Below are 11,235 nucleotides of genomic sequence, written 5' to 3' on the forward strand. Positions count from 1 at the left end.
TATTATTCCTCAGTTCAGTTCAGTCCAGTCACTCAGTCGTGTCCAACTCTTTAGGACCCCATGAATCGCAGCATGCCAGGCCTCCCTGTCCATCACCAAATCCTGGAGTTCACTCAGACTCACATCCATCGAGTCAGTGATCCCATCCAGCCATCTTGTCCTGTGTCGTCCCCTTTTCCTCCTGCCCATAATGCCTCCCAGCATCAAAGTCATTTCCAATGAGTCAACTCTTCGCATGAGGTGGCCAAAGTATTGGAGTTTCAGCTTTAGCATCATTGCTTCCAAAGAAATCCCAGGACTGATCTCCTTCAGAATGGACTGGGTGGATCTCCTTGCAGTCCAAGGGACTCTCAAGAGTCTTCTCCAACACCACAGTTCAAAAACATCAATTCTTTGGCACTCAGCCTTCTTCACAGTCCAACTCTCACATCCATACATGACTACTGGAAAAACCATAGCCTTGACTAGACAGACCTTAGTTGGCAAAGTAATGTTTCTGCTTTTGAATATGCTATCTAGGTTGGTCATAAATTTTCTTCCAAGGAGTAAGCTTCTTTTAATGTCATGGCTGCAGTCACCATCTGCAGTGATTTTGGAGCCCCCCAAAATAAAGTCTGATACTGATTCTACTGTTTCCCCATCTATTTCCCATGAACTGATGGGACCAGATGCCATGATCTTGGTTTTCTGAATGTTGAGCTTTAAGGCAAAATTTTCCCTCTCCTCTTTCACTTTCATCAAGAGGCTTTTTAGTTCCTCTTCACTTTCTGTCATAAGGGTGGTGTCATCTGCATATCTGAGCTTATTGATATTTCTCCCGGCAATCTTGATTTCAGCTTGTGTTTCTTCCAGTTCAGCGTTTCTCATGATGTACTCTGCACATAAGTTAAATAAGCAAGGTGACAATATACAGCCTCGATGTACTCCTTTTCCTATTTGGAACCAGTCTGTTGTTCCATGTCCAGTTCTAACTGTTGCTTCCTGACCTGCACACAGATTTCTCAAGAGGCAGGTTAGGTGGTCTAGTATTCCTATCTCTCTCAGAATTTCCCACAGTTTATTGTGATCCACACAGTCAAAGGCTTTGGCATAGTCAATAAAGCAGAAATAGATATTTTTCTGGAACTCTCTTGCTTTTTCCATGATCCAGCAGATGTTGGCAATTTGATCTCTGGTTCCTCTGCCTTTTCTAAAACCAGCTTGAACATCAGGGAGTTCACGGTTCACGTATTGCTGAAGCCTGGCTTGGAGAATTTTGAGTATTACTTTACTAGCATGTGAGATGAGTGCAATTGTGTGGTAGTTTGAGCATTCTTTGGCATTGCCTTTCTTTGGAATTGGAATGAAAACTGACTTTTCCAGTCCTGTGGCCACTGCTGAGTTTTCCAAATTTGCTGTCATATTGAGTGCAACACTTTCACAGCATCATCTTTCAGGATTTGAAATAGCTCCACTGGAATTTCATCAATTCCACTAGCTTTGTTCATAGTGATGCTTTCTAAGGCTCACTTGACTTCACATTCCAGGATGTCTGGCTCTAGATGAGTGATCACACCATCGTGATTATTCAGGTCATGAAGATCTTTTTTGTACAGTTCATCTCTGTATTCTTGCCACCTCCTTTTAATATCTTCTGCTTCTGTTAAGTCCATACCATTTCTGTCCTTTATCGAACCCATCTTTGCATGAGATGTTCCCTTGGTATCTCTAATTTTCTTGAAGAGATCTCTAGTCTTTCCCATTCTGTTGTTTTCCTCTATTTCTTTGCATTGATCGCCGAAGAAGGCTTTCTTATCTCTTCTTGCTATTCTTTGGAACTCTGCATTCAGATGCTTATATTTTTCCTTTGCTCCTTTGCTTTTCACCTTTCTTCTTTTCACAGCTCTTTGTAAGGCCTCCCCAGACAGCCATTTTGCTTTTTTGCATTTCTTTTCCATGGGGATGGTCTTGATCCCTGTCTCCTGTACAATGTCACGAACCTCATTCCATACTTCATCAGGCACTCTATCTATCAGATCTAGGCCCTTAAATCTATCTCTCACTTCCACTGTATAATCATAAGGGATTTGATTTAGGTCCTACCTGAATGTTCTAGCGGTTTTCCCTACTTTCTTCAATTTAAGTCTGAATTTGGCAATAAGGGGTTCATGATCTGAGCCGCAGTCAGTTCCTGGTCTTGTTTTTGTTGACTGTTATAGAGCTTCTCCATCTTTGGCTGCATAGAATATAATCAATCTGATTTTGGTGTTGACCATTTGGTGATGTCCATGTGTAGAGTCTTCTCTTGTGTTGTTGGAAGAAGGTGTTTGCTATGACCAGTGCATTTTCTTGGCAAAACTCTATTAGTGTCTGCCTTGCTTCATTCCACATTCCAAGGCCAAATTTGCCTGTTACTCCAGCTGTTTCTTGACTTCCTACCTTTGCATTCCAGTCACCTAAAATGAAAAGGAGATCATAGTTCTGAACAGGTCTTGTAGGTCTTCATAGAACCATTCTATTTCAGCTTCTTCAGCCTTACTGGCTGGGGCATAGACTTGGATTACTGTGATATTGAATCATTTGCCTTGCAAATGAACAGAGACCATTATGTCATTTTTGAGATCGCATCCAAATACTGCATTTCGGACTCCTTTGTTGACCATGATGGCTACTCCATTTCTTCTGAGGTATTCCTGCCCACAGTAGTAGATATAATGGTCATCTGAGTTAAATTCACCCATTCCAGTCCATTTTAGTTTGCTGATTCCTAGAATGTCATGGTTCACTCTTGCCATCTCTTGATTGACCACTTCCAATTTGCCTTGATTCATGGACCTGACATTCCAGGTTCGTATGCAGTATTGCTCTTTATAGCGTTGGACCTTGCTTCTATCACCAGTCACATCCACTGCTGGGTATTGTTTTTGCTTTGGCTCCATCCCTTCATTCTTTCTAGAGTTAATTCTCCACTGATCATCAGTAGCATATTGGACAAGTACTGACCTGGGGAGTTCCTCTTTCAGTATCCTATCATTTTGCCTTTTCATACTGTTCATAGGGTTCTCAATGCAAGAATACTGACGTGGTTAGCCATTCCCTTCGTAGAAAAACATTTAGAACCACTGATAGTAGAGGTTTTATTTTCTCAGTTTCAAATTCCTAGTGTGAATGCAGTTGTAAGAGAAAATAATTACAAAACTTTGTAGAGGATAAAATAACTTGAATTCTCCAACTGAGATAGTGTGGAAAAGATACGACCTGTGTCTTCTGGACCTCAGTTCTGGGAAAGAACAGTTATTCCCAACACCTATATTGTTTTAATAATGTTGATTTGTTCCCAGTCATGTTACTTTTTAGTAAACAGTGGCTTCTAAGGATTTATGCTTACAAAAATAAAATATTTCCCTGAGAGTGAGCTCTGATGGTAGTGTTATCACAGAGTGAATATGAAGGTAATAACACAGACAGTATCAGGGATCAGGTGGAAGACATCACGGAAGGTGACTGAGGAGTGGGTGATGTGAGAAGCCAGCCAGGTCTGAGCTACTGCAGGTGCATAACCAGAAGCAACTGTGCTGGAAGGAGTTCTAAAGTCTCATAATTAGCACAGTGCAGTATTATGCATGGATAGAGGAAATTTCTAATGCCATAGAAAATAAAATTCAGAAAAAGACACAAATTTATTGTCCAATACCAAAATACCATAACGTATTTGCAAAATATAGACTTTTAAATTAACTTTATTGGAAGAGCATGGTAGCTTTAAAATAGGATAGCTTTACATGATGCATAGGTTTAAAATAGTGTAGAAAGTAAGTGAAACAATGAAAGCATTCTAAATTAAAATTTGTATAATCTTGAGGTAAGAAAACTTTGACTTTGGCTCCAAATTAGAATTCAGGATACAAAGCATGAAAAAAGTTAACTACATAAAAGTAGGTAATTCTACCTGATGGAAATGAGCATGCACCAGAAGTAAAGTTAAGCTAGTATGGGTAAGGTTTTGGAAAAAATATGTCATATTTCAGATAGATTTTTATTTTCCATTACAAAATGATATGTTTCAGTTATCAAGGAAAAGTCTAAAATGAAATTAGGAAATGATACTAATAGTTTAAGGAACACTTCACAGAAAACTGAGGGAAACAATTGTTTAAAAATGGGAAGATACTCAACTTGTTAATGAACAAGGAGTAAAATTTAACTGTACAGAGATTTAGTTGTTAAAAATAATCTGATATTTTTCTATGTAGTTTTCTGGGAAAACACATTAATACACTAAGTATATTGAGAAAAACTCTGATAGAAATTAAAATTTATCCTATAATAAAAATAGCATTCTAAATTGGCAAAATAAGAGTATTAAAAAAAAAACCTGCTATTGGACTACTGAGAAAACTTTGAGAAAGAAATATGGATTTTTATTAATACAGTATAATAGAGTAGGAAAATCTTCTAAGGGTTTACACATTTATATATTTTGAAAGTGAAATAAAGAAAGAGTTATAGTACATGTTTCTATACTTTTAAAGCAAAGAAAGTTTTTCTCGATTGACTCAGAATTAGAACGCAGAACACAAAACCCGAAAAATCTACACAAAAATAAACAATTCTACTTGGTACAACCTTACACTAAGAGTAAAATTTAAAATGTTTTGATAAAGATAACAAAACATAATACCTCACCTAAAGTGCTATTTGCTTTTATTAATAACCTCCACTTAAATATCAGGAAGTCAAAATTTTAAAAAAAGTAGAAAAATGAACCAACTAGTTGAAGTAACAGTTCACAGAAAAAGGAGGAAAATCATCATTTAGAAATAGAGACGAAATCTCAATTGCACTCAAGAAAAAGGAATGAAAAACGTATGTTGTGTAGATTTAGTACATAAAACAGTCTAAGACATTTCCCCAATCAATCTCTTGGGAAAATATACTTTTTACACTCATGAGAACGCCAATGCCCAAACCTGTGGAGAAGAACTGGGCACCTTCAATTACTCTTTGAATCAATAAACATGCATAAGTATGATTTATGCCCTTCCGCATTTTTCAGCATTGTTTGTAAAAGATGATCATTCACTCAATTGAAAATGATCAGGTGGACTGTCTCTCTTTGACTTAATGAGCCTTCATTTTGATATTGTCATTGATTTTACTTTTTTCCATAGCTATCTGTTTCCTTCAAAATAGGAGTTTTGTAATTTTTTATCCAAATTTGTCTAGTGTTTTCAGTAGGAAGAATGTCTTGCTGTGACCCTATACATCACAACCAGAAATGAAAGTTACATCTTCATTGTTTAAATGTTCCTAATTATATTCAACTTGATATTACTACATAAAATATTGTTTTTGTGTACTTTATAATCCCTCCTTCAATAATCTTATTCATTTATTAATATATCTCCTCTATAAACTGCCAGTGGACTTTATGTTGGGGGTAGCACTTTAAAATTTAACTATCTACAATAATCTTTATTTAATGATAATGAAGTCTATTATAGGTATTTTCATATCATTTCATTATGTAAACATTTACAAAATTTTGAGAGTAGGAGCAAGTTATGTTCTCAAGTAGAGGAAATTGGATTTCAGAGTAATAAAATCATCTACCCAACGGCATAGCTGTTAAACATCAGAGCTTGTTGCATGTCCTACATCATTAGACGCCATTCCAGTTCTGTGCATATTCTTCTTCCACTGAGAGATCATTTTACACCAGAGGCCAGAGTGCATTGACATAATCATTTAACTTTGCTGTTCATTGCTCCAGAATCAAGCTTTTTTTTTTATCACTAAGAAGAGGAAAAAAAAAATCTTGTTACTTTTCTATCCCAGAAGAGAATTAGTGATTTTGTCCCTGAGATATCCCTAAAGATTTCAAGAGCCAGAGAGTCTGGTATGAGAGTTCAGATGCTCAACACTCACAGCATCTGTTAACTGAGCGCGCAGTTCATTTTCATAGGTCATATGAAAGGATTTTCATTGACTACAATATATTTTAGAAGTGATAACCTTAAATCTTGTACTAGATTCTATGCCTTAATATTTTACTCTTAGATAAATTTTTCTTCTAGTTGATTCAGAACTGAATTAAGGATTGAGTGAGGAAATTTATGAGAACATAGTAGGGGAAATAAGAAAGACTCCCGAATTTTTAGCCCAAAGTAGCTATAAATTAGAGAATTGTTTTAATTTCCTAGATGGAAGACAGCAGTCAGAATTAGGATATAAATAAATGGCCATATTTTTTCAGAATGATGATATTTTGTCGATAATCTGGGATCCATCTTCCTAGACTCTTTCTCTCAAAGTGAAATCAGCTAGATGCAAAAAGAATTAGTTCTAATTTCCTTAATTAGTGGACAGAATCGCCTGTTTGAAGAGAACCCTGGATGAAGTAAATGACCCCATACTTTTTGTCTTTGTGTGCTCAGTCATGTCTGACTCTGCCACTCCGTGGACTGGCCCACTAGGCTCCTCTGACCATGGAATTTTCCAGGCAAGAGTACTGGATTAGATTGCCATTTCCCTCTCCAGGGTATCTTCGTGATCCAGGGATCAAACCCACATCTCCTGCATTGGCAGATGGATTCTTTACTACTGGCACCACCTGGGAAACTCGTTTCGTCTATCATTCCTAATTTTTCTACAATGGATAGGTAACTGCTGTAATGAAGCATGATTAAGAATAACATATGGCTTCACTCATAATCCACCTTTTGTACCTATGGCTGATTCATGTTGAAGTTTGATAGAAAACAACAAAATCTGCAAAGCAATTATCCTTCAATTAAAGAACAAATAAATTTTGAAAAGAAAAGAAAAAAAAATGGAGTGCAAAAAAAATAGATCAGAGATATAAAGGTTTATGAGAAAGATGTAAAGGACAAAATTATCGGGATATTTAAGTAAACATACTATTATTTTATTGATATGCCCCCCGCATCAGAATACAATGAAAGAAAAATTTTAAGGTGATTGATAGGATTAAATACTGGAATTCAGTTAGTTTAATTTCATGAGAATGATATTTTAAATTTACATTAAATGTCATGTAACACATAAGCTTAACTGAAAGAAGAGCTACTTAGATTTTGGAGTCCGTTTATGATCCAATGCTTTGACAAAAATTTGATTTCCTAGCTCCCTATTTATTTATAACTGCCCATCAAGTTAAAAATTTGAAGCAAATTATAGTCATATTTAATATGTATGCATCCTTCACATATCAATGACACTTTAATAAAACATTTTAATGCATTTCATAAATAAGAAATCTATCATACCATGTTCATGTAGTCAAACAAAATATGCACCAACATTTTGATCAATTTTATTCTTTCATTTGAAGGCTCAAGTTACTTTGGCTAAATCACATTAGGCGCTAAACCTGAGATTAATAGTAAGGTTCTAGAGTTAAATACAATATTTTTTATCGTCCACAATTGTGCTGTCTCAAACACATCAGTTAAATTAAATTTAGAATCAAAATAAAGTTAAAGTTTCCCTTGTGAAGGTTAGTGAACATGTATTTTAAGAATTTCTTTATTAGACAATTGATGTATTTTTCAAAGTTTGCCTGCATATTTTTTTATCTTTACTGTATTTCTGATCTGTTTAATTCCTATTTTGAAACTTATTCTTGTCAATCAATATTTTTGTGTGTAATATATGGATTCTTGAAGGAGAAAGATTGATAATAAAGAATTTTATAAACGACTATATTGTCGATACTCAATACATTAAGCACACTTAATACCTTTAATGTTAATAACCTTGATGGTTTTATAAGATATTTTATTAATATAACCATTCAAACTAAACTGGAATTTTTATAATACATTCGTGTGTATATATGTGCTTTCAAGAGTAATATGTGAGTTCTTTGAATTAACAAAGAGATAAACATTTGATTAAATTATATATTATATTTGTACCATATATATTTCTCTAAGGATTAAGTAAGATTTTCCTTTTTGATTTGACAACTCCGTAGGTGAAAAATTATTTATTATATGAATTAAGAAAAATTTTCACGTGAATGGTGGAACTATCTGGGAAAATGAAGACACAAGACTTTGTTTTACTTCTAAAAGTGGTTTTAAGATGATTTGCTCATTCTCTATTTGATGTATGCATGTCTCATTATAACAAAGATAGAGTACATTTCATGTTAGTAATATAAGCTATTGGTAGGTCACTGAATTCAGCTCGTTCCCACCCACAGCAGATTTTTCATTCTTTTAAATACATGTTGATCTGTATAGCACACTGAAGAAAAACAAGAGTCATGATACTGAAATCTTGGTCCTAAATACAGTAAATGAAATATCTAATTGCTTCAATACTGCAGACTTTAGGTACAGATACTGATGACCTTTTAGCGTTTTGCTTGTTTGTTATGCACTTTGCTTTCTTCATACTCCACTGAATAAGCAACAGTCTGACATCATGGGGAAGTATGAGCCATAATACCACACTACATTGTGGTTTATACAGTCATGTGCTTCTTTTAGCAATACCCTTTCTAAAGAGTTATTATCTGTCATCAGGAGATATTTACAATTAGTGCCATTTATATCCAAGCGTTCTACTTTCCCTGGATTCAATCAACTGTAGATCCAAAGTGCTGTGAAAATAATGATGTGCAGATCATTATTACTTCCAAAAGTAAAACAAACTTGCGGCACATAACAACTATTTTAAAAGCGTTTAAATGGTATTTACAGCCTTTTAGACAACATGCACATTGTATTAGGTTTTATAAGTAATCTATAGATGGGTTCAAGTATGTGAGAAGAGGTGTGTTGCTCACACTGTAAATATCTCCTCATTTTATATAAAGAACTTGTGCATCTTTCATTTTGGTATGGGGGAGGGCAATTCTGGAACTACATGGCCCCACCTAGGGATGACTGTATCTTATAGTAATTATAGAAAATTCAGGTACCAGAATGTCCAAGTAGTTAAGGCACTGGACTTAAGATCCAATGGATTTAGATCCTTGTGGGTTCGAATCTCACTTCTGGTACAAGTGGATCTGCTTGGACTTCCCTGGTGACTCAGATTATAAAGAGTCTGCCTGCAATGCAGGAAACCCAGGTTCGACCACTGGGTCAGGAAGATTCCCTGAAGGGAATGTCTACTACACACTCCAGTCTCCTTGCCTAGACTGAGGAGCCTGGTGGGCTGCAGTCCATGGGGTTGCAAAGAGTTGGACATGACTACGTGATATCACAATAATAGTAATAATAATAATCCTATTTCCTAGTAATCTGGGGACATGATAAAGTTAAGTAATTTTCACATCAGTTTTAACATTTAAATTTAACACTATCTTATGATGTTAATGTATTTGTTCACATTTTACAAATTGTAAACTTCATGCATGCGGTAGAAAATCTGGGATTAGCACTTAGATGTGTATTTTCTACCATAATAATTTTGGGATTAAAAACTCCTATGTTCATTTGTATTTGTGGATTTTAAGATGACATAATATGAAAGTGAGCAGTCACAAATTTAACAGAAAATAAATTGGAACTTAAAACATGTAAACTGGCATTATTTGTAACATGAAAATGTAATCAACAGCAGTTAATTTATTTTTACAGAGTAATGCATCCACTTGGACTCAACTTTTAATCACTGGACTGTTCCCTCACTGAAAAGGATTTCTGAGAAACAGACGTGAGGATATAATTGGTGGACTCCATTTTTGCCATATATTGCTTTTGGAACTTAAAAATGAAAACTGAGATGTCAGGGTTACCATCAGGTTTAGACTTATACAGGATTCAGATAAAAAATAGGACTGAGGTCACCATGTTTATACTGATGGGCTTTACAGATGATTCGGAGGTGCAAATCTTTCTCTTTTTACTATTTCTAGCAATCTCTCTTTTTACAATGATAGGAAATTTGGGGTTGGTTTTCTTGGTCATTATGGATTCCCGGCTCCACAACCCCATGTACTATTTTCTGACAGCATTACCATTCTTGGATGCTTGCTATTCTTCTGTTATCACCCCCCAAATGCTGATCAATTTCCTATCAGAGAATAAAACCATTTCCTTTCTTGGATATGCCACACAGATGTTTCTCTTTCTTACTTGTGGGACCACGAGTGCTTCATCTTGGCCGCAATGGCCTATGACCGCTATGTAGCCATCTGCAATCCTCTCCTGTATTTAGTTACAATGTCACCCAGAGTCTATGTGCCACTTATAATTTCCTGCTATGTTGTTGGTATCTTGCATGCTACTTTACACACAGTGGCTACTTTTACCCTATCCTTCTGTGCCTCCAATGAAATCAGACATGTCTTCTGTGACATCCCTCCCCTCCTTGCTATTTCTTGCTTTGATACTCGCATGAACCAGCTTCTAGTTTTCTATTTTGCAGGCTCTATTGAGATATCCACCATATTGATTGTCCTGATCTCCTATGGCTTCATCCTGCTGGCCATTCTGAGGATGCGTTCTGCTGAAGGGAGAAGGAAGGTCTTTTCTACCTGTGGCTCTCACCTAACTGGAGGGTCCATTTTTCATGGTACAGTTCTCTTCATGTACGTGAGACCCAGTTCCAGCTATGCCTTGGATCATGACATGATCGTGCCTGTATTTTACACCATCATAATTCCCATGCTGAATCCCATCATCTATAGTTTGAGGAACAAAGATGTCAAAGAGGCGATGAAGAAAGTGTTTGGGAAAAATTGGTTTATCAACAAAGTATACTTTTCACACTAAACATTAAAAGTGAAATAAATTAAGGATGATGTTTATTGTTTTCAAAAAAACAATTTTTTGTTTTCAATTGTTTGTTTTTGAAAAGTTATAATTAAAATATTTCCTATTATTTTATTTGTGTCTACCTGTTATTCTTAGATGTTTAAAATAAAGATTACAGTCAACCTACCACATATGCAGTTTTTGCACATGCAGGAAACTGTGACACCTATGTACAACTTTCTCCACATAACATGGGCATGCAATATGTATTTTGTTATCATATTCATATGAAGACTGTATACATATACCTAAACATATATGTATCTACAGATAAACACATACACATGTATACACACACACATATGCATGTATACACACTGGTTGTTTTTCTGGAATTCTTTTGCTTTTTCTATGATCCAGCGGATGTTGGCAATTTGATCTATGGTTCCTCTGCCTTTTCTAAAACCAGCTTGAACGTCTGGAAGTTCACGGCTCATGCATTGCTGAAGCCTGGCTTGGA

The 11,235-nt window shown here is 35.6% G+C and overlaps 1 pseudogene; it reads left to right on the forward strand.

Moving 5' to 3' along the window:
- The first annotated feature begins 9,741 nt into the window (after positions 1-9,741).
- Positions 9,742-10,733, forward strand: LOC138420208 (olfactory receptor 5T1-like; annotated as a pseudogene).
- The last annotated feature ends 502 nt before the right edge of the window (positions 10,734-11,235 follow it).

This window comes from Ovis canadensis, chromosome 15, assembly GCF_042477335.2.
Source record: "Ovis canadensis isolate MfBH-ARS-UI-01 breed Bighorn chromosome 15, ARS-UI_OviCan_v2, whole genome shotgun sequence".
Classification (NCBI taxonomy): domain Eukaryota; kingdom Metazoa; phylum Chordata; class Mammalia; order Artiodactyla; family Bovidae; genus Ovis; species Ovis canadensis.